Genomic DNA, 27,861 nt, shown 5'->3' on the forward strand with positions numbered 1-27,861 from the left:
CCTCCCACTGGCTCGGCACGGGTTGCACAAGGTGAACTGCGGCCCAGTCTAGTCTGATGCGGGCCATCCAATCTCGGCCGAGGAGAGACGGCCCACTCCCCCGCACGACGTACACCCGAAGCGTGGTGACCTGGCCTTGGTACCGCACAGACACGTCTGCCATCCCGACTGGCGTTATCTTCTCGCGGGTGTACGTGAACAGCATGAGGTTTGACCTGATAAGCTTCAGGCCATTGAGTCTACGCGCGGTCTGTTCGCCTATGAGCGACACCGCTGCTCCCGTATCGACCTGGAACGTGATCGGCGTTTCGTTCACTTCGACTTCCAACGTCATCGGGTGCGCCGTCGCCGGGCCAATTGAAAACTGGCTCAACAACGGCCGCTGGTTCCGCCCCGAGTTGCCTCGCACATCGCCGTCCATGACCTTAACGGTGGCCGGCGCCCCACGGCACACACGCGCCAAATGACCCACCTTGTGACAATTCAAACACACGTTGCCTTTATACGGGCACGCACGGCACAGGTGTCAACCTCCACATCCCAAGCATGTTCGCGGTCACCCCGCCGCACGCGCGGCCGCGTGGCGACGTCCGACCTGCATCGAAGGTCGTGCGCGCGTCCCGGGGTGCTCGCGACCCCGCGTGGCCGGTGATGGCTCGAACATCCCCGCGAGTCTGCTCGACCGCTCTAGCCGTGCTGACCGCCGAGTCGAATGTAATGGCGTCACCCTTCAGCCGTAAAACCGCTGAAACCATCTTTGCATCTCGTAAACCAGCAATAAAACGATCTCTGAGCCGAGCTGGCCGCTCCCCCGCCGTGAACTTGCAGGCCACGGAAGCACGCTTAATCCGCGCCACAAAATCAGTGACGCGTTCCTCTGCCCCTTTCGAGAGGCGATCGAACTGGAATCGAGCGAGCTGTAATGACTTCTCCGGCGCCATGTGTGCCTTCATCTTCTGCACAATGTCCCGAAATGACAGCTCGTCATCCCGGGGCCTGTTCGGTGCCACTAAATCACCCAGCAGCCGATAATGCTCCGGCGAAAGCGAAGCGAGCAAGATCGACTTCTGCTTGCTCTCGTCGACCACATCGTTCACGTGGAAATAGCATTCCAATTGCTCCGAAAACAATTCGAAGTCGTCCCCGTCGAAAACGGGCATAAGTCCGTATTCAACCATCCTCGTCAGCCAACTAGAGTGTACGAGGTGCGGTGGGACGCAAGAAGCACGCGGGCCAGCATCTACTCCGCTTTATTGCGCGACCAGAAGCACACTCCTGCCACCCCTAGCGGGCGAGGCATGATATACGAAAACCCAATCACGTGACACAGCACAGATGCGAATACACAACAATTGGATGCGAATACGCAACAAATGAACGAAGTGAAAACGAAAATGGATACAAACACAAACGAAATAAAAGGCATGAACAAGCAAATGAACGAAGTGAAGGCGAATATAGAAACAAACGCACTCAAAATGAAGGAAGAAATGAAAGAACTGCGGGGTGTGACGCAGAACATGGGCCGAAGCCTGCAGGCGGGCATGAAGGCAGTAACCGCGGAGCTCAAAATGGCGACGCCACGTGTGGGAGCAAACGAGCTGGGAGGGAGTGCAACGGCTGTCGGGCCCGCGGTGGAGGCGGGTAAGGAGAAAATAATTCGGGGGACGTGTTGGGCGAGAAGTGACGGTGACCGAGAGGGAAAAACTAATTGGGGTGATGGAGACGTTCACGAGGGAGATAACAAGGGAAGAGACGGAAATAATAGAGACACGGGAGATAGAGGATGAATTGGACGGGGTTAGAGACACGCACACACACACACGGAGGTAGTGGAGGACAATGGGGGTGGGCTGGCGGACTGGTTAGAGACCCAGTGCGAGCAGCTGGATGGCCTCCTCCAGGAACGAGGGGAGGGAGTTTGCCCCCTTGAGGCGAGTCACGACCAGGTGGGTTCGATCGTGCTTTGCGAGGTTGAGGGGACGGATGCTGTGGACAGGTGCACGGAAAGCTTGGGGGGTATAGAGGCCCCGGAGACCCATGTAGGGACACGAATCCCCAGTGTGGTTGTCCCGGTGTGTGTGGTGCAAGGTACGAGTGCGCCCCCGTGTGTGGAGGCGACCCCGTGTGTGAGTGGTGTGGTGGCAAGTGTGCCGAAGGGCGTGCTCCCCAGCACGCCGTGTGTGGATGAGACACCGCGGGTGAGTGCCCCCGCGTGTGTGAGTGGAAGACCGCGAGTGAGTGGAGCCACGTGTGCGAGGGAGGTGGCATGCGTGAGTGAGCGGCCGAGTGTGAGAGAGACAGCTGTCATGACGTCACGCCAAAGGTGCGCGGCTGTGAATTTCCGCGCTGGTGCGCGAGCTGTGAGTTGCCGCGCTGGTGCTGCGCATGTGGGAAAAGGAAAAGGCAAGCCTCACTTTCGGGTGCACAGGATTCCTGGGCAAGGGGTGGAAGACCCCCTTACCTGGGCACAGGATGGAAACTAGTTAGGGGGAAGGGTTAGCTTAGTTAGACCGACTTCATGGGGCAGGGGTAAGTCCTGATGGAGTCCGTGGAATGGATTAGTTAGAGGGATTGTAGCCAGATTTAGGGTGGGGAAATTATTTTTAGAGATTTTGAGACAGTGACAGACAGTGAATGTGTAGAGGGGACGTATTTTAGCTACGTAGTGTTAAAAGGAACGTGCTGTAATTTGAGGGACGACATGGGGGCACGAGTTAGTTAGGGGAGGTAGTTAGAAGGATGGCAGAGTTCAGCGGTGTGTGTGTGTTGAAGAGTTGGTGAGTTGTGTGGGGACATGTGAGTGAGTGAGGCCAGCGGGTCTGTGTGAGTGGAGCGAATGTGTAATGCATGGTGCGATGAGTGATTGGGGGAGGAGTGACTCCGCCCAAGGGACCCCAGGGTCAGTGTAGATTAAGTTAGGGGGTTAGTTAAATTGACAAAATTGAGGTCGTTTTGTTGTTGGTGGGAAAGTAGGCTCGAAACCCGTTTGGAGGGGTGCAGGAGCCCTGTTGACGGGCTGGGAGCATGGCTGCGAAAGGTGAGTATCGCTGAGTGGGTACCCCGGGCACCAGGCCAGTCGGCCGTAGTAGGCCAAGGGCCCATGGGGGGGCCGGGATAGCGTTGTGGGCACGGGTGCGCCCGCTTGGTGCGGGGGCCCGGGGCGCCGTTAGCCGCGTGGGCAGTGTTGTGGGCACGGGTGACCCTCGGAAAGGGGCCCGGGAAGCCAGCCTGCCACATGTGCGTTTCAGGGGAGGTGCCATGGGGGGCACTCCCCGGTGTTTAGGGAGCTGGTAGGCTCGGAGGCAGTGTAGTGCCCGGGGTGCCATAGCGGGAGAATCGGCAGAGGGTCGTGCCTGCCAAGGGGAGCCACGCATCCCAGCCATGAGACCGTGTGAGGGCACGGAAAGAAAATTGGGGGGCGAGGCCCGAAATTTGAGAGGACACCAACACAGGCGACGGGAATCTGGGTTGTTAGAACCAATAGTTTAAGCGAGAGGCGCTTGTTGAAAGCCCCGGGGTAGTTTAAAGGTTAATGGTTAGGGCAGATTAGAAAGTGTACCCCTCCGCACCATCCATCCCTTCGCTCTCGTTGTGGGCCGCTGGACCCACTTTGGGTTAGATTGCTGAACTCTGGGGAGGCCATTCTGAGGCTTGAATTGGGCCTCGACACAGGACGCTAGCCCTCCCTTGTTCCCCTCCAGGAAGGGAACGTAGGGGTTGGGAGTAGGCTAGGTGACAGGATAGGTTAGCCGAACAAGGACGATAAAGGGGGTTAGGGGACGATTTATAGTGGGGAAGTAAAATAAAAACAACAACAAAAAAATAAGTTGGGGCTAAATTGGGTTTTACAAATTAAGGGAGTGGGTATGGACAGTGACAGGCAAAGGTGATAGGTTGGGAGGGAGACCGTAGGGTAGGTCCGAGCCCGCCTTCCGAGTGGCCAGCACCACCGCACTCCCTTCACCAACCTCCACTGAACGGCAAAGGCTGGCCAGCTTCATCTGCTGGCTGTGTTGCTGCAAGGCCTGTGCCGGCCCACTTCATCGGCAGCTGTTGTTTTGCTGCAAGGCCTGTGCCGGCTGGATCGTCAGCAGCTGTTTACTTCAAGGCCTGTGCCGGCCAGTTTATCTGCCGGCTGTGTTTGCCTGCAGCGGCCTGGTTCTGCAGGCTTTGTTTGCCTGCTGCTTTTGCCATGCCCACTGCCCCTGTTCACCAGCCCCATTCAATTCTGCTTCCCCCCCCCCTGTTCATTTCCATGTGCGTCAGGATCAAGGCAACAGTTTGCAAGCTGCGAGAACTGCCCTGTTGGCAGCTACAACATGGGCCTGCAGTGGCGGCCCGTGCACCGTGTTTGCGTCCATCCATCCATCCATCCATCCGTTGTGCTCATTGCGTGTGCCACTTGAGCTGGCACGGATACTGCGTTTGTGCAGCCCATGCACCGTTGTGGTTCACTGGGTTCAGTTCAAAAGGGAAGGCCTTGGACTGCGTGTGAGCAGCCGGCCACGTTCCCTGTCACCTGCATTGTTTGAGCCAGAGACTGCATGCGAGCAGCCTGGCTCCCTGCTAACTGCTTTCTTTTTGCAGAGTCCATTGATCCTGGGCCATGGTTTAGTGTAAAATTTGGAAGTTAAGGTAAGATGTACCGTGCATATGAGTGCACCCCCGGCATGTATGTCTTAGCGCCGGCAATTTTATTTAAGTCGTCCGTGTGAGTGGGTTTGTTTAGTTAGTTACTCAGCCCTCAGGTTATTTATTTTGGGGACGTGAATACCATGAATGTCGCACTCAGGGATCCAAAGGTAAAACCTACTAGGGGAGAACTACACATGATGGCACACGGAAATTTGACGACTCGGGACGAGTCTGTAAAAAGGGGAGGGGGTAGTGTTGTGGTTGAGGAAATTCGCAAACCACCATTCAGGTCCTGTAGGTGAGATATCTCTGTAAGTACATGTGTAGTTAGCCCCAAACCCGTTGTTTAGATGGAATAAATGTGATTCATTCGGGCTGCGACCCTTTAAGATAGCCGTTTTTCTGTTCTGTCTTTATTTTGAACCAACCACGTCTCAACCGCCATCACACAACAACCACCAACCGCAATGCCGCTTCACAACAACAACAACGCCAACAGCCACGACCTTTACCTTCACAACTCGCTCTCGCAAACATCGCATCACCACCATTCCAAGCGTCACCGTGGCCAGGGACCACCAGTTTAGACCCTCCACCACCTTCCCCTCTCCTTCTGCGGCCATTCCCGTGTCGCTTGTGAACGCCGAGCGTCAGGCTGTCCTGGCCTCGTGCGGGACGCGCGCCGAGCCTCGGGTGCAAAAAGCGGCCTTTCCAAGGAGAAGTCGGATCAGGAATGATACACGCCCACTTCCGATCCCTCCAATCATTAAGCGCGGGGCGATTTGGCCCCGCCTCCAGGCGCGTCGGAGTGGAATCGATATATGCAAATTCGAGGATCAGGGGAGGTTCACGCCCACTTTTCCTCTGTCCAATGGGCGAGCGTGGCTCCGCCCCCGAGCTCATCCTGATCCGGAAATTTACATATGGATTCTCCTGCCGTAGTATAAAGCGCCGAGCGCGGGGCGAATTCAGTCAGATTCTGTTTCAGGCTCGGGCGAGTTGGAGAGGTGTGGCGGCGGCGAAGTGTGGCAGCAGCAGTCAAGACGGGTCTGGAGGAGAGTCGGACTGTCGGGGTTCGGAGTCTGTCGGGGAGCTGCAGAGAGGGGAAGCCGGGAACGCGGTCGAGGTCGCAGTGGAGTCGCTCGTCGCGGGACCCAAGCAAGCCAGCTATCCTCTTTCCCCAGAGCATCAACAACACCCCCTGTTTCCCCCGCGCTGAGATAGTGCGAAAAGGGGGCCCCGTTCCACCCCATTCCAAGCAGTGCCAACGAAACCCGCGGAGGAGCGCGGAGTCGGGGCACCGCCGCGACATTTTGCGGCTCATCACAAGACGGGTAGGCTCCACGCGGTCTCGGCCCACAGGCCCGTCTGCGCCCTTGTCGTTGAGGGTGGCCCTTTTCTTTTGAATATATGTGTTGTCGGCGCCGTCTGTAAAGTAAAACTGTGTAAGTGTTGCCGTGTGCTCGCGTAGTCGGTAGTAGATCTGCATTGTGTTTCTTTTGTTGCAATTGCTTTTGGTGCATAATTGTTGTAATTGTATATGTGTGCTTTCCGTTTGCCGCGGAATAAATGTGCCTTATGTTGAACTGTTTTTCCCGTTTCGCTTCGTCTTTTCTTTAATTGAATCTCCATCTTACTTCACGTAAAGGGTTGGTAGTGGGCTAAATACGCCCGATAATTAATTAATCGGAACCGTCGAGGTTGACGATAACACCGCTCGGTTATCCCGATAGTACGGAACGGGTCGCTTAAAGTGGCCTGTGTCCGAAGTCGACCTGCGGCGAGGTGCGATCGCCCGGTCTACCCTCCGTGTGGGTACTTAGGTAGGTCGAATTTGGCGAACAACCCTATCCCACGCGGGGGGCCGATTGGCACGATCGTGGTGAGGCCGAAAGGCCCACCCATGACTAGTTCCCGGTGTTAGTCCGAGAGGGTCACGACGGAATTGTCCGTCCGGTGGGCGACGTGCCGCGATTCGAGTTACGTGGCCGCTCGCACGCCGGCGGGCGCGAATTCGCAACAATATATGTTGACTAATGTATTCTGAACAATTCTGGATATATGGAGCCACTCGAGATTTTGCCTTGGTCAGTTTTGGTGGCCACTTTCCAAAATGGCCACCATTCTACTTTAACAACATGGGATATCTGTCATTGTTATTCTCGTTGTAGGTTTCTCAGAGGTGATAAATACTCCATGTGATGTGCATTTACAAAGGAAAACTTCACCTTCCTGTCTGATGTGCTGGTGCAGTCCTTCCATGACGAGGCAAAGGAGCTGGTAGTCAGTGATGGTGAAGCAGTCATCTACCTTCCAAGGCAGGAAGATGAAAGCTCTCTGGCTCCATGCGGTCAAGAAGAGGCGGACACTCACATCATGCTACATGTGACCCATGCTGCAGAACATGACCACCGTCGGATTCAAGTTCGAACCGTAGACACCGACGTCGTCGTCTTGGCAATGATGGTAGCCCAGGCACTACCATGCGTGGATGAACTCTGGATTGCCTTCGGGACGGGCAAGAACTACCGCTACATCTCTGCCCATGAAATAGCTGCCTCCCTCGGTCCACAGAAGGCACGCGCCCTCCCTGTCTTCCACGCCATGACCGGATGTGACACGGTATCAGCAATCGTGGGGCATGGGAAGAAATCTGCCTGGGCCACATGGAACTCGTTTCCAGAACTGACAGATTCTCTTGTGACCCTGACCACCACGCCAGTCAACATCCAGGATGACACAATGCACTGCATTGAAAGGTTTGTGGTGCTCCTATATGACCGCACCAGTCCATATACAGACGTCAACGAGGCCAGAAAGAAACTCTTCGCCAAGAGGAACTCCTTCCAGCACATCCCACCTACCTACGATGCTTTGGAACAGCATGTGAAGAGATCAGTCTTCCAGGGTGACTATGTCTGGGGGCAAGTCTTGGTCCCTCAACCCGTGCTTCCATCACCAACAAGCTGGGGCTGGCGGCAAACAGAGGATGGGTCCTACGAACCGCTCTGGACCACACTCCCTGAGGCTTCAAAAAGCTGCTTCGAGCTGGTGTCGTGCGGCTGCAAAAAAAAGGCTGTAAAAACCGCTGCAAATGCAAGAAGGCTAATCTGCAATGCACTGGTCTGTGTGCTTGTGAAGGAGAATGTCAGGAGACAGACGCAGTAGACACAGACTGAGATATCGGCCTAGCTTAGAATGTGCAAATGCAAAGTCGCCTTGCTTGTAAAAGTGTTGACTTCTTGATCCAGAGCCAGTACACTTGAGCTCAGAAACTCATATTGTACTAGATTGATGTATGCGTGTACCATGTGTCCTGGTAGACTGGTAGTCGACAGTAAACCGTAGCCGCTTCAAAGTGAAGTGTGAAATAATTTGACTACATTTTCTGAGTTTGTCATTATCACGATTATCAGTTCCCTTTTCAAAATAGAGTAAAGTATGCAATCTATAATGCAATTTTTGTTGATTCCAAACCCATTGAATGTGATGAATATCATTTGACTCTTGTTCTCCAGGCAATAATGGGTACTTTTCAGCAAAAAGTTTCAGGAGAGCAGCAATTTACAAATCAAATAATGGCTTTTTACCAAAAATACTGGCTCAATATTTGAACTAGCATAACCGGCGCTCTGCGCGACATGTTGGGTTGGGTGTGTTTGAGAAAGGAACTGATGCAGAGTATCAGTAGTAATTTTACTTTAATGCAGTAAGTGGAATACGATTTCACCGTTTCAGAACCATTTTATTTACTTTGTTTTGTACCATGCACCTCATATGGTCTTTGAGATAATGTAAGCCGAATATCACATTACTCGAGCGCAGAACAAAGTCGAAGATAGCGCGACACGAAACCACAAACTCGGAAATAATATACAAGATATGCCTTTTCATGGTCAATTTACTGAATTTTACACTTTCCTTATATCTACCACCAATACAAGAAGAAAATAAGAGCATATAGCCAATTTCGCTAAACTAGAATGGCGGCCATTTTGGAAAATGGTCGCCGAAGCTGACCAAGGCACAATCTCGGGTGGCTCCATATCTGGAATTGTTCAGAATACATTATTCTACATGTGTACCAATTTTGGTGCTTTTATGCAAATTTGAACAATTGATCCGAAATATCAAACTACGCTGCAGGACTATTAGGGCCGTAACAGCTTTAACTAATTCTCAATCACACGTCATGTCGAACCAATGAAAGAAACACAAAACGAGCCGATACATTGAACAAACAGGGATATTTATTTATAATTGGCAGGGAGGGGAACACAAAGAGCAGAGTTAAACCAAGTAAAGAAAGGGAAATAATTTACAGCAAAAGCACTAAACAGTTTACTACTTATGGACAGGGCCCACCGCCCACACACAGACACACACACACCCAAAAGAAACGAGAGACCCTCCCTCCTCGTGCGGTCTTTGACGAGACGGGCGTACCAGGATGAGATCAGCCGTGTCGAGATGCGACCAGGGCAGCAGCAGCGACGACCCGAGACCAGAAGCATTGAGCGATGCGTTCCGCGCTCGAGCTGACGGAGAACCAGACTCCAGCGACAGGACAAGATTCATCCTCTCTGTCCGTCCAAAACCAAAAACCAGGGGCTTCCACGTCTGAGCACTCCCTCCTGATTGGACGAGGGGTCCTCATGCGGCTCGTGGCCGCCTCCCCATTGGCTGAGGCGCGCGTGTAGTGCTCGCCCTCTGCTCATTGGCTGGAGCTTCGAGCCTCACCTTCAGCCGCGTGCCGAATGGCACTGGGGCTGAGTCGGAAACGGGGCGGGTGAGACGCCCGCTCCTTGCCGATTGGCTAAAGGGTTGCCATGCCGATGGTAGGCTCCGCCCACGCCCGTGGTTGCTGGCGAGCGCGCGAAGAATGCCGGGAGCATTATGGCGTCAGGATGGAAGTGAAGATGGCGTTGTTATCGTTGTTACAAGTGTAAAAACCCTAACTATCAAAATAAATTACAGCGCATGAACATTTAATAGTCAGGCAGCAGTTGCCACCTACTTCAAGAATTTTGCCAAATTTGATTTTTCACTTTTATTTGTTCAAGGACATCACAATGAATCACTTTCAACTTGTCTTCGAATTTTCAGTTAGGTATTTCACCATGTGAGGGCGCTTTTTCAAAATGGCTGCCAAAATCATAAAGATGTTAAAAACGTAATTTTCACCAATAATTCCAGCAATTTAGAATGATATTTTCTAATGTTTTGGCCAAATGATCTTCAAGTAAGTTTAACAGTAAGCTTAAGTACCAAAAACATTGTAGTTAACTTCTCAAAGAGGGCGCATTTCTAAATCATTAAAAATTCCTATAAAATGAATCTTTCATTATAAAGATTACCGATTTGGTTCAAATTCAACTGAAAATGTTCACCTTTATGCAGTGTCCCTAATGTTTTCACAAGTTAAAGATGATTTCCTTCAATACTTGACATATTAAGGTTTTAGTGGTTTGGATACACCTTAACTCAATCAATTATTGTGTACTCATAGACAATACTGTTGTAGGCCTACAGATGAAATATGTGTGGTGGTCTGAGAAAACCCATCGGAAGTCGCGATGGACAAGTTCCTTGTTTAAAACGGTCACGCAACCTAACAATTTATTGTTTTTTTTCCGCCTATCGTTACCATGTACGCTTATTCAAAAGAGTATGGAACAAGCAGGTCCATACTCTTTTGGAATAAGCGTGCATGGTAACAATGGGATGTAAACATAAATTGATATGTTTGTACCGTTTGTTCAAACGAGGAACTTGTCCAGCGCGACTTCTGACGGGTTTTCCCAGACCGCCATACGTTATTGTTACGCTTTTTGGACAAGTATCCTGACATCAGTTTTGTTTAGTTACCAATACTTGTGAAGTATAATGAACATTTTCCATGCAATACCATTTGAACTTCAAATCATATCTCTTAAGTTCATCACCCCTGTATTGTCTATGGCAGATTAATATTAAAGGAACTGTATGTCAAATATGAACTGGTCTAAAAAAGCTCCTCCTCTTCTTCTATTCCTGCAATATAGTCCTCTGAATTTTCACACCCATCACCACATCCGCAAGCATCGGTGCACACCAGTGTATTCTTTCGGCATCCACATGTGTTTGTCATGCAGGAACTGCTACAGGAACATCTTCGAAGCTCCGAAAGAGCTTTTGGTGCTGGTGGATTTTCACTTAATACTGCCTCTATGCCTCTATACACATGATATATCCTCTATACACCTTCTATGCCTCTATACACATGCCTCCCTTCTAGTATCTGCCTTACTGTGGCCTGTCTGTAAAGACCTGATTCTTCCCATGCTAGATCTATGCCGCTGCCTTCAACATACTTTCCCAAACACTTGAGAGCTGCCATTGTGGTGTGCAAACCATCTAACCTAATGTACCAGTGTTATTTATAATCGTTTACTTTCACTGCACGATTATATAGGTCCCCATCTAGTGTTATGATAGGCCTACAGCCATCTCCAACAGTCATGAAGTTAATCTTCTGGGCCTGCGTCAGAATGCTTAAGAGTACAGGCCATTCTGTTGGACTTCGCCGGCACAGTGGAGCACAAATCCCGATGTTCCATACTGGGGCTTTCTCTGTGATTATGGAATTGAAAGTTGACCATGTGGGACACTGGGTTTTCTTCTGTTGTAGTATCCCCGCATTTCCTGCTGTCTGAGGCTCTGTTGTAGCTGTCTCTGATACAGATACATTCACTGAACCATCCTCTGTTCCTTTGTCCATGTCTCCTGTTTCTTCTCCTCCATCTTCATTATTTGTGTCTTCTTTTTCTTCTGATTATGTTCTTTCCTTGTCAACTACATATTCAGTGTCACCTCCCTCTGTTCCTTCTTCTTGTGCATCCTCCACCCCCCCCTCCCAAGAAATTTGATAGAACCCAACTACAGACCAATAACCACATAATATTAATCTGCTCATAGACATGGCCAATACCTTTCAAAAGTGTTCAATTTATAACCATCATTGTCAACCTTAGGATTAGTTGGTTTGTCACATTCCAGGTACTGCATATCTAGCTTCTGTTTTAGAGCTCTTTCTTTGATACTCAAGTTAAGTTTCAGTTTTGTACCAAGAAGAGGGTTCCCTTCAAGTTCTTTTTGTGCTACTAGTAAGTCAGCTCCATGAAATGGCCCTACTTCACCACCCCAGTCAATATTGTCTATAGCAAACAAGGGTCTTACTCCCTGCTTTAGAAAGGGGGGTACATACATGCCTTTAACATTGTCATTAAAGTCATCCATTAGAGCCATGGCCATTATTGTGGTCATTCTCTCAACTTCATCATATGAAACAGCCGTCTTCATGCTTTGGAGCATTTCCACTTGTGAACGTGACCCGTTTGCTTGATATGATACCAGCGCAAGGCCAACAGTCAATGGTGTATTCTTATCCTTGTGAAAACTGCCACCTTCTTTGGACTCATAGTTAATTTGTCTCTTAGTTCTAGATGCAGATATGATGTGCTGAATTAGATTTCTTGATGTTTCCTCAGCTTCTCTTTCTCTTTTGACTTGTATAGTATGTGGACCATAGGTTATCCACCTCACTAGCTGCAATAGCTTCTTAGGTGTTTCAAAGTCATCAAATGATCCTTTATATTGCCAGTTTTTCATGTTGTCAACTTCTCTTCGAATTATCGTTGAAGCCCTACGAAGAATTTCCATCTCTTCATCCACATCTGATGTTTCATACTCATATGCGAGGATTTTGGCTTGGACCAATTGTGACAACAATTTCTGGTTTAGGCTCACGCTTGACAAAATCAATCCCAGGTATCTTCGCAAGTAAAAGGGACTTCAGGTGCTGCTTAAAGTTAGTTCTTTGAACTGTCACATCATATTCTTCAAGGAGTTTAATATAGGCATTGTTGATTGTCTTCATGTCAATGCTTGGGAAACTGTCACTATTGGTGATTATATCAACTGCACTACGTTGACAATTTCAATGTCACATATGGCCTTTCCGATGGCTTCATTTTCAGACGAACAAGTGTTTGTACTCTGGAAAGATTCAATGTGTCTGGTTTCCTTTCTGAAACAGGTCAGATGGTATTTACAGTTTTGGGCAAATGCATCCATGGCATCAGAAAGGACTGCCAATTTTGCGCGGACGTCTTCATTTGTGCTCAGTTCCTTTATCTGTAAGAACTTCCTTCCCATGGGCTCATTGCAAACTTGATGCAGTTTTTCCACACTACTGCCCTGATAGAAAACACACAATTCCTGATCAAACGTTTTCCCTGTTTTTGGAGTTGACGGTACAGAACTTGTACTTGGCCTCCCTCTCTTTTTGTTCACTGTACATTTTAAATCTTCTTCATGATTTCTTTCAGCTTTCTCAAGGTTAGCTTGGTTACAAAGTGATTTGTAACATTTTCTGTGGGAGCGATATTCTGCCCCTGCAACAATGTTCATTCTGCTTTACTCTATCATGAATGTTAATGTTTTTACCAAGTCTAGCCCATCTTTCACTGAACAATTTAATAATGTTTAGAGATATTTCACTTGCTCATGAAAATTCATCTTTCTGTTTTTCTGCACAAATGATGGTCAGATGTTCCATATTTCAATTTGTCAGATGTTTGCTTTCATGGTCACAGACAACGTGGCCCGGCATCAGCTTGAACCCTGCAAAACAACAAGAGTTCATAATTAGTATCACGAGGATGAAACAAACCAGAAAACATCATATCAGTTGATATGTGTGGTCAATATTATGTTTTTAACATTTTTCTGTGATTTTGGCAGCCCTTTTGAAAAGGCGTCCCCCAGGTGATGAAATATGACACTGAAAATTGGAAGACAAGTTGAAAGTGATTCAGTATGATGTCCTTGAACAAATAAAAGTGAAAAATCAAAGTTGGAAAATTTATTGAAGTACTGATCAGATAGTGACAACTGCTGCCTGACGATAATCACCCATGAGACAAGGGAAAAGAAGCTATCTATAAAACACATACTTACCGATAAAACTGAGCGAAAGGACCTGAATGTTGAGTGTGACCATGGCTTCCAGATTCGCAACAATATCAAGTAGGTGTTTAGTGCACAAAGTTTGAGTGGAGTGGTGAAAAAACAACTCTGTTTGAAATGGCAATCTTTGTGATCCATGATTTATCCCTTGCCTGGTGTTGGCTTTGTGGTTAGTGTGGTGGCTTGGGATCCCGGGGTCCTGAGTTCAAGCCCCATTGGCCGCTGAATCAAGACACCAGGGGGTTGACTCAGCCTGCCATCCTTCCGAGGTCGGCGAAATGAGTACCAGTGTGTACTGGTAGAGGGGCACTGCATCAGCGACACAGTCACGCTTCCAAGAAATGATAGCTACCCCGGCAGCTAAGCTGCCATACACAATAAGAAAAAGATGATTAATCCCTATTCCACATCAACAGAAAGGGCGAGGTTAAAATCATGCAAGTAAGTTGATAAAATCCTTGAGGGGTCTCACTGAAAATAACCACAATGACAGGAGCCAGTTCATGGGGTTTGCCAAATTAGTCATGTTCAGGCCATCTTTACCTGGGGAATTTCACAACACACCTTTTGGATAAGCTCACTTGGAACAACATCTGTTTTGGGGTATAGCAGTGTTCGAATATATTTGCCGAAATGCATGGACATGAAAAATTCTGTTTTCAATTCACGTAAATATCATCGTGACATTTTTAACAAAATTGGTCAAAACAATATTCAGGTGGGTAATATTTCTGAATAATCATTTCACGTAACTAAGAACTAAACAAGTCTGGAGACGACAATTGTTCACGAGCGGTATTTGACGATGTTGATTGTTTCAGAAGTCAAGGATGAGACAACGTGATAATTTTTGACCAAGTTATAATTAATTATCGTGGCCTTCAATCAACACCTCAGAACAAGGAAATTATGTGAACGTGTCATCACTACCAGAATATGACCATGCATTTCAATGTTTTCTTGACAAACACCAATAAATTCATTCCAAACCACCTTTTCAATTCCGGATCAATACCGATAACTTTAAAAATGTGACCTTTATTTGACAAAACCAAGGACACCGACAATGCAGTGGAGAAAATGATCAACATGATGTGGTACTCAGGTCAGGTATGGGAGCATGTGCCAGAACAGCGCGTCGCTGCGTCCACTTTCCGCCGGTACTCCAGGGGCCTCCGTCTGGCCATCCCCCAGGCAGATGCCAGGCCCATCCCCATCTCCTTGAGATGATGGTCAACCTGCTGCAACCATGAGGCACGTGGTCGGCCCACTGGCCTCCTCCACTCATGAGACTCCCTCGCTGAGAGAATCTGGTGAGCAGGATCAGCGTCAGGAAAACGAGCCACATGTCCATACAGTCGCAGCTGACGCTCACGGACTATGCAGGTAACAAATCTCATCCGAGTCTCTCTCAGCAACCGCTCGTTGGACACAAAATCCGACCAGCGATAGCCAAGGATTCTCCGAAGAGACCTGGTACCAAAGGAATTAAGTCTCCGTCTCAGATCCTTGGTCAAAGTCCAAGTCTCGCACCCATAGAGCAAGACTGGAAGTACCAAGGACCTGAAGACTCGGACTTTCGTCCTCCCGCACAGGTACCGGCAGCGCCACACCCCATGATCCAGTGAATCCATGACTCCCCAGGCCCGACCCAGACGTCTATTGACCTCCGGCTCACAACCTGCGGAGACATGAATATCACTGCCAAGGTAAGTGAATCGATCCACGACCTCAACATCCTCACCACAAACAGACACAGACAGGACAGCAGCATCCAAGATGTCACCGAAAGCCTGGATCTTAGTTTTGACCCAAGAAACCCGTAATCCCAACGGCTCCGACTCCTCATTCAGCACCTCGAGGGCCCCCAAGAGGATGTCTAAAGTCTCCGCAAAGATGACTGCATCATCTGCAAAATCAAGGTCCGAGATCTTGACATTGCCAAACGATGCACCGCAATTTGATCTCTCCGACATCCTCCCAAAAATCCAGTCCATACAAGTGCTGAAAAGCGTGGGGGCAAGTACACATCCCTGACGAACTCCAGTAACAACTGGAAATAAGTCAGAGATGGTACCACCACACTTCACAGCACTCTCAGTACCAGAGTAGAGTTCAGACATCAGATCGATCAGTTTCGGTGGCACCCCACGAAGACCAAGAATCCTCCAGAGGACATCCCGATTCACTGAATCGAACGCTTTACAGAGATCAACATAGGCTGCAAGCAGCCCCTGCCGAAACTCTCGTCTACGTTCGGTGAGGACACGAAGTGCAAGGATACGGTCAATCGTTGACCTCTTTGGTGTAAAGCCTGACTGCTCTGGACGCTGGTGCTCAAGCAGATGGTGGCGAACCCTATCAAGAATTATCCGAGCAAAGACCTTGCCCGGCACTGAGATCAGCGTCACCCCTCGGTAGTTGTTGCAGTCTTGGCGATCACCCTTCCCTTTCCAGAGAGGGACAACAAGGCCCCTCTTCCAGTCAGTTGGGATGATGCCTGTGTTCCAGGCAGAGCACAAAACTGCATGCAACGACACGAGTGCAGCATTTCCACCAGCCTTGAGAAGTTCAGCATGGATGCCACAGACCCCTGGAGCTTTGCTCCGTTTCAACTGGTTCACCGCAGCCCATGTTTCCACAAGCGAAGGTGGACCACAGTTGATTCGAGGGTCAGCAACAGGGATTGTAACACCCTTGACGTCCAACTCGACAGCTGGGGGATCAGCCTGGTACAACCGCTCAAAGTAACCGGCCCAGCGGGCCTTCACTTCAGACTCCTCTGTCAAGAGCCTACCACTCTCTGCTCGAACTGCAGTGCTCCGAGGGATGGGCTTGGATGAACGTAATGCGCGAATTCCCCTGTAAGCGGGACGAGAATCACCTGTCCACAGGTGATGCTCTACCTCCTCACAGATTCCTCGCACATAGGCCTCCTTGTCCACCCTCAGTGCACGTACAGTTTTACGCCTCAGCTCCCTGAACAGCTCAGCTCTGCCATTCAGCCTGGCCCTGCGACTCTGGTCAATGGTATCCAGTGTCCCTTGAGAGACAAAATTCTTCTTTGCCCTGCGGTGAACTCCAAGGCATCCACTGGCAACATCAAGGACGGTGGTCTTGAAGGTGCTCCACAACTCTTCAGGACCGTCCAAAGCACCCAGACCCCCCAAGTGTCCACTCAGCCTGTTCGCAAACTCCTCAGCTACTCTCTCATCCCTGAGCTTGGCAACATCCAGCCTAGGCTGGGATGGTACCATTCTCCAGGATTTAAGGTGCAGCTTTAGAGTTGCTACAACAAGCCTGTGGTCAGTATTGAGGAACTGAGCACTCCGGTAGACCCTGCAGTTCTGGATCATCCTCCAACGACCGTCAATGAGGACATGGTCAATCTCCTTTGCCACACCGCCAGCGTTGGAATACCAAGTCCAGCGATGAGCTTGCGGGCGCTGAAACCATGAACCAGCCACCCTAAGTCCATGACTTCTTGCAAAGTCAAGGAACTTAGTGCTATTCTGGTTCATAGTTCCTGACCCATGGGGACCAACACACACCTCATAACCATCCCTATCAGTTCCAGTCGATGCATTGAAATCCCCCAAGACTAGAAGTGTATCTCGTCTGGGGCACTGATCAACCACAGACTGGAGCGTGGCGTAGAATGCATCCTTCACGGTGAGATCACTCGCCTCAGTCGGAGCATAAATAGAGACCAGGGAAATGACACCTAAGGAGTGGCGAATCCTTAATCTCATAATACGCTCGTTGACCGGTGTTACCTCAATTATCATTGGGGTCAGCTTATTGGACACAGCTACAGCAACTCCTTGGGTATGGTAACCATCAGAGCGACCAGACCAATAGTAGGTGTAACCACCCACCATTATCTCGCCGCAATCCGGTCTCCGAACCTCAGAGAGAGCAGCAATCCCGATGTCCAAACGCTTGAGCTCAGATGATAACAGAGACAGGTGATCATCCTCTCTTAGGGATAGGACATTCCAGGCACCCACCCGAAGGGACCGCCTCAGGTTAACCCAAGGAGACCGCCGTCTGGTGGACGACACCTCAGCACCACTCCGACACACTCTCCCGCAATCTGATCCAGGGATGTTACCCCGTGGTTTCCCTCCTATCAAAGATTGGGGGTCCCGAAGGCTTTGCCCCAATCCCGTCATCCGGTGAGCTGCCCTGCGAAGGGAAGCTGCACAGGAGGTACTCCCACGGAGTGGGTTTTCAGATTTTTTTGCGTTTTTGCGTTTTGCGGAATGAAGCGTTTTACGGTGGCTGGAGTGCAAATCCTGCCACCAACCTCCGAGTAAGAAGTGACCCAACTGCAGGAGGACGTCCGCAGACACAGTTGGGCACTAGATATGGATGGCCGTTGGCTCACAAGGAGCTCCTCCGCCCTTTGACAGGTTTTGTTTTTAATCCTGCTGGGTGTCCATATCCAAACACCCTCCTCACCAGAAAACCTGGTGGGAGAGACGGTTTAGTCGCCGACAACCCGACCATGGAACAGGTTAGTACAGGTTTACATGGTACCTGTAGCAGGTCACAGATCGAACCTGACCTGACTATAGTCAGGTTTTCTTGACAAACAGGTTCAATGTTCAATGTTTTGTTCAATGAACAATCAGGTTCAATGTTTTCTTGACAAACACCAATAAATTCATTCCAAACCACCTTTTCAATTCCGGATCAATACCGATAACTTTAAAAATGTGACCTTTATTTGACAAAACCAAGGACACCGACAATGCAGTGGAGAAAATGATCAACATGATGTGGTACTGGTAACGGGTTATTAGCTGCAAAATGTCAAAACCCCGGTTTCGTTCAACAACTTTCAAAATTTGACCTTTGCATAACCTTTAAAGGTCACAAAACAATGTTGTGGACATTAAAATAAGGAAACAGGATACGTGCTATAGCTTATTGGAGTTAGTGTGTCGAAGAAGGTCGAAAACCTGGTTCGATTCCCACAACTTTGACCTTTGTGGCCTTTAAAGGTCAAATGTCTAGGATTATGACCTTTGGTGCAAAACTTCCTCCGGAACATTCCAGGAACAATATAACGTCATATATGCTATATAGCATTTCACACTCCTCGGATTATCCATACATTGATGAAATCAGCGTAAAAACAAACTTGAAGGGGGCGCCACGGGCAAGGTGTTCGAGATAGAGCAAAATGGTTTGAAGACTTTAGGTGGGGAATGACCTCAAGATTATGCATAAAAAATAGTCATCCTCGCTCTCAAAGTTTGGGCGGCCGTATGATTTTTATGTCAAAATTCGCAATTTTCTCAGTTTTTGACCTTGTGACGAAAATGAAAAATCAGACAACGACAAGTTTTAGATAATTCATTTTGCGATTCAAATACCGAAGAACCCATTCCATTCAGTCAATTCCCGAGGAGAAGATAGATTTTTAATCCGACTACCCCCTAAGAATGGCTATTTTTTGGGCGTGGCTCCGCCCACAATGGCATTCAAGGAATTACAAGAACAAGGGAAGAAAACCACCTCACCGCATCGTCGTTTTTGGTGCACTCTTCCACCCAAAGTGGTCATGCAGCAACCTCTCATGGCTGATATCTGTGATTCTGCATTTTCTCCAAATGTTTGGGATCTCATTTACAACTTATATTAATTTTAGGTCGGATGGCGTCTGGTTTCTTCCGTCGTAGCCAGATCTTAAACTTTTATGTCATAGCAATGACGAATTTGGAGATGTCCTCTTTCATTTGACTGGTGCTTCCTTAAAGTTTATCACACTGTCACTTGATATAGAGTCTCGAGGTTATGGAGACTGAGGCCTATTAGGACTTCAAGAGGAGACATAATACCTCACATTGTGTAAAAAAAATTTTTTTCACAAACGTGAGACTCGTGGAAGAGCGAAAACACAGAACGGGCCAGAACAATAAGAATGTAATGTAATAAAGAGGGGAGGATGGGAAAACACACCAATAGCATAGTACAGAGAGAAAACAGAGGGACATTGTAAGGATAAATGAGCATGGAGAATATTGAGAATAAAGGAAGAAATGAGCATGGGTGGAAGACACAAGGGATGAACAAGAGGCACTTGGTGGAGCACATACCTCTGCCATGCAATGCTTGATCCACGAGAACATATCAGGCCCAATGCATTTTTGAGATGTTGTGCTACACGTATATCGGTTTAGCCCTATCTGTCAATGATGAAGAATCACATTAAAAAATTCGAGTCGCCGGATCCAGATCTTCACCAAAATCTAATCAGTTCCTCCTTGTCACACACCAAAACTGTCCATCAAATTCCATCCGAATCCGTCCACAACTTTTTGAGGTATCCTGTACACAAACAGACAAAGAAACAGACACACAGGACTGAAAAACAACTGCCTTCCACCTTCGGTGGTGGAGGCAACAAAGAGGAAAACTGGAGATGAAACTGCAATACTGGGGAATGAACGAGACTTTCAATGTGATTTAATCTTCAATTGGAAACCGACACCAAAGTACAGAAACAATAATTTTTGATAATTTTACCACTAAAGACGGCTATCCTCGAGTGAATGTTTCCACCACCATTTTGTGAAGGAGCCTAAAGAGGAGAGAACACGAGATGATTGTTCATGTTTATCGATTCTCATGTCAGATATGGGGATGTCCAGTAAATATCCTACCTCATCTCCAAACGTTTTTCATCGTTGATTGGACAACCACTAAATATCCAATGGGGGTATCATTTCAAAACAAGTTATGCATTGATTTATGAAGCATTTTTAATTATGAAATTATTCTTTTTTTTTAAATGGCTGTAAAACACCAGGAAGGCACTTTGGAGTCAGACCTGGGATCAAATCCGTACGAGACCAGAGTAATGGTCTCCACAAGACATCTCAAAGGTGAGTTCGCTATCTTTGGGATAGTTGTCAAGGACATAATGGTTTCACTGAAACTAATGATTTTAAAAGGCTAAATGAAACATGACAATGATTTTCTCAGCAAAATACACAATTATACAATTTTTGGTTATTATACATCCCCTGATATTGTGCCTTATGTTTACATTGTTCACACATTTAGGGAAAAAAACTGGAAATTCCATCCAACAAGAACATTTGAATAATTTCCTTCTGACAAGAAATTGGATTATGAAGAAAGTCGATGAAAGCTTAAAGTAGAATTAGCAAAGCATGATAGCAAGAGATATTAAAGGAAAATGGAATTTGTGACCCCTTTGTGGTGACCACGAGGGCTTCGTGACGATGAGTTCTTTACATGATATAAGTGAGCATCACTGAGAGGGACATTGTGAGGATCATGAGGATGTTGGAGAAAGGAATGTTCACGGAGTTGTTGCAGAGATCAGTGTAACAGCATTTCATCACCATAACATCGTATGTTTGTTCTGCACAAGTCGTGTTTGTACTGCACGAAAGCATCGAAATTCCCGCTGTTGGAACAGAGGAGAAACACAAGTTATTACCTGATGATTATCTGGTTAAATAAAGTTATAAACACAAACCTCCATGGGAAGAACAGCAACTCACCGATTTAAGACACGAGCAACGAACCCGTCCTTGTAGAATGGTTATTCCCAAGGGATTACGGAGAGATTAATTTTCCCATGTTTTTGATATCTGGTGTATTTTTTGATGACTTTCAATATTACCACCAGGTGGTGCTGTCTGATAAACATTTACATGCAGAAAATTGGGATTGCACTTCCACTTTGAGCCCCTGTGGGTAGGGGGGGGGGATATTAAATTTTTAACCCCTCAAACCTGCCCATGCATCCCACAAGTGAAATCAAGTTTTCAACTCATTCCATCTCGTCGTTTGTTGAGGAATACGTTTAGTTCGTGCTCATTAAAACTTTAACATGTGCTCATTTTTTTAGAAGTTAGTAAACTTTTTGTTGAACTTTGGAAGATAACTTACTGAACTGGAACATTGAGCCCCAAAAGTTTCCGTTTGTCATTCTTCTCATTATATTAGGGCACCAAGTTTTACAGGCTGGGTAACCTATTACTATTCTTCAGATAATTATTCTTCATGATTATTTGAGTACCAAGCCTTTCCAACCTCTTGTTTTTCTTCTGTTTTTTCATTATTATTATTCCGCCAGAATTTTTCGGCTTTATTCCCTTTTTCATTCATTTTCTCTGCAACCGCTTGGCGGATTGACGCGAAATTTTCACCATAGGAGCAATTACTCCTGGGGAATTGTGTAAGGATAATTGTGACATAATAGGTCACATGGTGTGGCGGACCATGTTGGAAAGAAGGAAACACTTTGAATCCCTGTATCTCCGAAACCATTCCATGGAAAAAATTGAAACGTGGCACACATCAAGTACTCCCCAAAGTATACGTCAAGCAAAACGGACCAAGTTTGACCTCGTAATGAATTAATTCCTGCACGGCAGGTGGTCGAATGGGTGGCAAAACGTATTGGATGATCGCACCAGTCTGGCATCTCTGCAGGATGGGCAGGAGAATTGTCTACAAGGAGAAAAACTTTGTTGGTGAGTTTGTTCTCCTTGGCATCATTTTCAATGAACCTGGAGAAGGCTTGAAGTTGGGAACAGATTGGCGTTCTCTCAAGCAGGGCTGAAAACCATGTTATCATAAGAGGTCTTTGTCCATGCTCATTACTTACTTTTAATGGTGTGTGTGTGTGTTTGTGAAACACACACACACACACACACACACACACACACACACACACACACACACACACACACACACACACACACGAAGATAATTGGCAGTGGGTCGTTTTTTTGTCACAGCTATTTTCCGCATATCTTGCGGGATTGTGAGTTGCACAGGCGACTGATGGGCTATGACCTGCTCATGAAAATATCTTTTCCGCTTATCTTGCAGGATTGTGAGGTGGACAGGTGACCATGATGGGTGGGGAGGGGATTTGAAGGCCTCAAATGGGGCAAGGATTGATGCCTTTGGTTTGGGTGAGGGATAGTAAGGACTTGCGATTGGGAGGGGGGAGGTGAGGACTTGCGGTTGGGAGGGGGGCGGTGAGGACTTGCGGTTGGGATGGGGGCGGTGAGGACTTGCAGTTGGGAGGGGGACGGTGAGGACTTGCGGTTGGGAGGGGGACGGTGAGGACTTGTGGTTGGGAGGGGGACGGTGAGGACTTGCGGTTGGGAGGGGGACGGTGAGGACTTGCGGTTGGGAGGGGGACGGTGAGGACTTGCGGTTGGGAGGGGGACGGTGAGGACTAGCGGTTGGGAGGGGTACGGTGAGGACTTGTGGTTGGGAGGGGTACGGTGAGGACTTGCGGTTGGGAGGGGGACGGTGAGGACTTGCGATTGGGAGGGGGACGGTGAGGACTTGCGGTTGGGAGGAGGATGGTGAGGACTCGCTGTTGGGAGGGGGATGGTGAGGACTTGCTGTTGGGAGGGGGACGGTGAGGACTTGCGGTTGGGAGGGGGACGGTGAGGACTTGCGGTCGGGAGGGGGACGGTGAGGACTTGCGGTCGGGAGGGGGATGGTAAGGACTTGCAGTTGGGAGGGGCGGTTGAGAACTTGCGGTTTGTGAGGGAGGGGGGAGTGGGGAGAGCAGAGGACTTGAAGTCATATTTTACATTACATGGAAAATGGAACAAGCTAAGTTCCACAACCTTCCACAGCCCAAAGAACAAGACTTAGTCACTGTAGAAGTGCCTCAAGAAGAGCCTGCTGACTTTGATCAACTGAATAAAGGATGACGACGGTTGGTGGATTCTGAACTTGAAGCCATACAAAGTATTGTCAGAGAATACCCACCACAAGCTCGATGCTTTTTTGTCATTGCCCCAAGAGGTGCAGGGAAGACATGCGTTTTCAACATGCTGATGAGTCACCTCCATCACAATGGCTCTCAGGTTGCATGTGCAGCCTGGACCGAAATATCAGTGACGCTCTTGACTGGAGGGAAAACGGTACACAGTTTGTTCAAACTTCCAGTGCCGATAGTGGAAACCAGTTCCTGCAACGTTTCTCCCACTTCACATCAGGCTGACATCCTGCATAACCAGATGCTGTTCATCATAGATGAAGCATCCATGATACCCACCCATGCACTTCATGCTAAAGATAGATGTTTGCAAGACATCACTGCAATCAGACAGCCTTTTGGAGGCAAAGCCATTCTGTTCAGCAGGGATTTCAGACAAGTCCTACCAATTGTACCACAATCTCCACCAGACATTGTTATCGACACATGCCTCAAACTTTCATTTTCATCAATTGGTGCTCACTCAAAACATGCGCAATTTCCCAGACCAGGAACACTAATCAAGATGGCTGCTTGATCTCCAAAAACCTGGAAGAGATGTTGTTGAAGTACCTACTGCGCGCCGTGTAAGAGGTTCCCTGATTGACGACGTTTTTGTGAATCCAACCAGCGAGGACAGACAACTGGCCATGGATGAAGAAGTCATGCAGACGTTGCCAGATGAAACAGTCACTTACGTCAGCACAGATTCAGTGAAGTGTGACAATGTTGAGGTGGCAGAGAACTGTCCAATGGAATTCATCAATTCCTTCACACCTACCGGGATACCACCTCACCACATTCATCTCAAGGTGAGTTGTATCATCATGTTGCTTTGCAACCTTGCCCTGCAACAGCAACTGTGCAATGATACGAGATTAGAGGTCATCAACCTGCACCAAAACAGTGTTGAAGCGAAACTGACTTCTGGAAATTGAGTTTTCATATCTTGAGTAAAGCTCGCCCGAGTGGCACCAGGTTGCCATTCACTTTACAGAGAATCCAGTTTCCCCTCTGTTTAGCTTACTCGATGACAATCAACAAAGCACATGGCCAGACATTTGACGACGTTGGCATTTACTTACCTCAGCCAGTCTCCACCCAGGGACAAGTGTGTGTGGCATTTTCTCGAGGAAGGATGTTCGAGTCAAAATTATTGACAACGACCGAGACCCAAGGTAAACGCCAAGACAAAATGGTCACACACGTCATCTACTGTGAAGTTCTAGCATGAGGAAGTTTCAGGTTGATAAACACGTTTTGTGTCATTTTGAAACGAAAATACAGCGTTATGATTAAAATTGGACATTATGTGGAATTTCCACGGGTTCCTGGAGTACTTTAAAATATTGTTGGTTCTTAAAATTGTTTTCTCATTTGCACTTTGAGATTTTGTTTTCATGGTATAAGTGGCACTGATTTTTATTAGTGTTTATTTGTAAAAATACAATTCATAAAGAAGTTTGTGAGTGTGTGTGTGTGTGTGTGTGTGTGTGTGTGTGTGTGTGTGTGTGTGTGTGTGTGTGTGTGTGTGTGTGTTACATCAATCACACCAAAACTACTGGGACAATTGCCACCAAACTTGGCACACAGACCAAGTTTGACCTCGTGGTGAACATGGGCTACTTGGTTTCATCTGTAGCCACAGGGGTTCAGGATGGGTTCTCTATGTAAATGTGTATTGTGTAGTGCGACGTGGGGGTGGTGGCAGAGGGTATTCCAAGTCAGCTGTGGAAAAAAAACTTGTATTTTTGCACTGTTCACCTCTCCTAAGGAGTGGAAACCCAAAAGCAAAACGACACGAATCAGGGGAGGGGGTGAGAATCCGGAGGGGGTGAGAATCCGGAGGGAGGGGTGGGGTGGGATGAGGGAGGATAAGGGATGGGAGGAGGGAGGATAAGGGATGGGAGGAGGGAGGAGAAGGAATGGGAGGAGGGAGGATAAGGGATGGGAGGAGGGAGGATAAGGGATGGGAGGAGGAAAGAGAAGGGGGGCGGGGTGGGAGGAAAGAGGAGAAGAACAACGTGCAGCTGATCCCGCCAACCAAGGCAGCTCTGGAGGAGCATGTGAAGAGGGCGGCCTACCAAGGAGGCCATGTGTGGGGTCAAACACTGCTACCAACGCCAGAGCTGCCTCCTCCATCCAGCTGGGGCTGGGTCAAGAATGATGAGGGGGTGTTAGAGCCACACTGGACGAAGCCACCCAAAGCAGCCCACACCTGCTATGAGCTAGTATCGTGCAAGCGCAAGAAGAGGTGTCTGAAGCATTGCAAGAGCAAAAAGGCCGCACTTGAATGCACAGCTGTGTGTGTGTGTGTGTGTGTGTGTGTGTGTGTGTGTGTGTGTGTGTGTGTGTGTGTGTGTGTGTGTGTGTGTGTGTGTGTGTGTGTGTGTGTGTATGTGTGTATGAGGGAGAGTGCTCACAAAATTGAGAGAATATTAACAGAGCAGACTGTGTCACTGATTCGGAACATTTCAATCAGACATCTCTCGATCAATTCGATGAGTGAGATGTCGGTATTCATATGAATGAGACGCAGCCCATGATTCGTTTGCCACCATTCTCAACAACCAATTTCTATGAGTGAGATAGTCGTCCGGTACTACAAATAATTAGCAGCCATCTTGCAAAATGGCGGCTATCTTTAAACTTGAGGTGGCTACAGGTTATGTTTTTCTTAATTCAGCTTTTAATAAATGTTCAAACCAATGTTAGAGTGAAATTATAGTAACCGCTAGTGGCCATTTTGGAAAATGGCTGCCACAGCCATCAGCGGCTGAGTTTGAGATGGCCCAATATCCAAATCTGTTCATAATATGTTCGGCTACTAGTGTGCCAAATTTGGTGCTTTCCTCATAAAATGCACAATTGTTATGCTAAGTTGCCCCGCTATACCGGTGTACCCAGGAATGTCTTCAAAAATTAAATCAAAATAATTTGAATCAAAGAAGAGAAAATAAGATTCATAATAGAAGAGAAAAAAATTGGCTTTTTAACCTTAATTAATCAGAAATCACAAAGAAGTAAATAAAATCCCACATCAGGTAAATTGGCAAGAAAATCAAAATTTTGGATAAAGTTGAACATTGAATTATTTTAAATAACAATCTATTTATCCAACAATCCAACACACATCTCATCCTTTTCACTCTCTTACCTGCCCCAAGAAATCCAATCAAAACCACAAATGGTAACACAGACATCGTTTCACGTTCACCGGGATCCTACAGGTGTTGGAGAGGGTAGGAGGGGGAGAGATTGGATGTCAGGAAATGAGAATCTGAGGATCGGAGAAGTGAACCATGAAAATATTTAATAATGTTTCCACAAAGAAATCGGTAATGGTTTGAAACAGTAATTTACGAACAAATACCAACCGTCGCTTCGCTGACGGGAATAGTGAGGGGGGGGGGGAAGAGTGGGGAGAGGGAGAAGGGTGGGGGCAGGGAAGGGGGGTCAAGGGGGTGAGTGAAAGGAGGGAGGGGGAAAGAAAGAGAGAGTGGGAAGAGAGAGAGTGGGAAGAGAGAGAGGAAAGAGAGAGAGGAGGAGGAGGAGAGAGAGAGGGGGAGAGAGAGGAGGAGGAGGAGAGAGGAGGAGGAGGAGGAGAGGAGGAGGAGGAGGAGGAGAGAGGAGGAGGAGGAGGAGAGAGGAGGAGGAGGAGAGAGGAGGAGGAGGAGAGAGGAGGAGGAGGAGAGAGAGGAGGAGGAGGAGAGAGGAGGAGGAGGAGAGAGGAGGAGGAGGAGAGAGGAGGAGGAGGAGGAGAGAGGAGGAGAGAGGAGGAGGAGGAGAGAGGAGGAGGAGGAGAGAGGAGGAGGAGGAGAGAGGAGGAGGAGGAGAGAGGAGGAGAGAGGAGAGAGGAGAGAGGAGGAGGAGGAGGAGAGAGGAGGAGGAGGAGAGAGGAGGAGGAGGAGAGAGGAGGAGGAGGAGAGAGGAGAGAGGAGGAGAGAGGAGGAGAGAGGAGGAGGAGGAGGAGGAGGAGAGAGGAGAGAGGAGGAGAGAGGAGAGAGGAGGGAGAGAGGAGAGAGGAGGAGAGAGAGAGAGAGGAGGAGAGAGGAGGAGGAGGAGAGAGGAGGAGGAGGAGAGAGGAGGAGGAGGGAGGAGAGAGAGGAGGAGGAGGGAGGAGGAGAGAGGAGGAGGAGGGAGGAGGAGAGAGGAGAGAGGAGGAGGAGGAGAGAGGAGAGAGGAGGAGAGAGGAGAGAGGAGGAGAGAGGAGAGAGGAGGAGAGAGGAGAGAGGAGGAGGAGGAGAGAGGAGGAGGAGGAGAGAGGAGGAGGAGGAGAGAGGAGGAGGAGGAGAGAGGAGGAGGAGGAGAGAGGAGGAGAGAGGAGGAGGAGGAGAGAGGAGGAGGAGGAGAGAGGAGGAGGAGGAGAGAGGAGGAGGAGGAGAGAGAGGAGGAGGAGGAGAGAGGAGGAGGAGGAGAGAGGAGGAGGAGGAGAGAGG

The 27,861-nt window shown here is 48.3% G+C and overlaps 2 long non-coding RNA genes across 2 annotated transcripts in view; both read right to left on the reverse strand.

Annotated features, from left to right (window-relative positions):
* Nucleotides 1-8,362: 8,362 nt before the first annotated feature.
* On the reverse strand, nt 8,363-22,323 carry LOC147013760 (uncharacterized). Its single transcript, XR_015050503.1, has 3 exons — nt 21,192-22,323; nt 19,755-21,094; nt 8,363-13,302 (listed from the first exon to the last, which is right to left on the reverse strand). It is a non-coding gene; the product is annotated as an uncharacterized LOC147013760 (long non-coding RNA).
* Nucleotides 22,324-25,385: 3,062 nt separating this feature from the next.
* Nucleotides 25,386-27,861, reverse strand: part of LOC147013761 (uncharacterized) — a 12,323-nt gene continuing 9,847 nt past the window's right edge. The window contains exons 2-3 of the long non-coding RNA XR_015050504.1: nt 26,580-26,646; nt 25,386-25,574 (exon numbers count right to left, since the gene is read on the reverse strand). This is a non-coding gene — a long non-coding RNA (uncharacterized LOC147013761). The remainder of the gene's footprint in view (nt 25,575-26,579; nt 26,647-27,861) is intronic.

This window comes from Eptatretus burgeri, chromosome 13 (genome assembly GCF_056783735.1).
Source record: "Eptatretus burgeri isolate ZD-2024b chromosome 13, Ebu_testis_v1, whole genome shotgun sequence".
Lineage (NCBI taxonomy): Eukaryota > Metazoa > Chordata > Myxini > Myxiniformes > Myxinidae > Eptatretus > Eptatretus burgeri.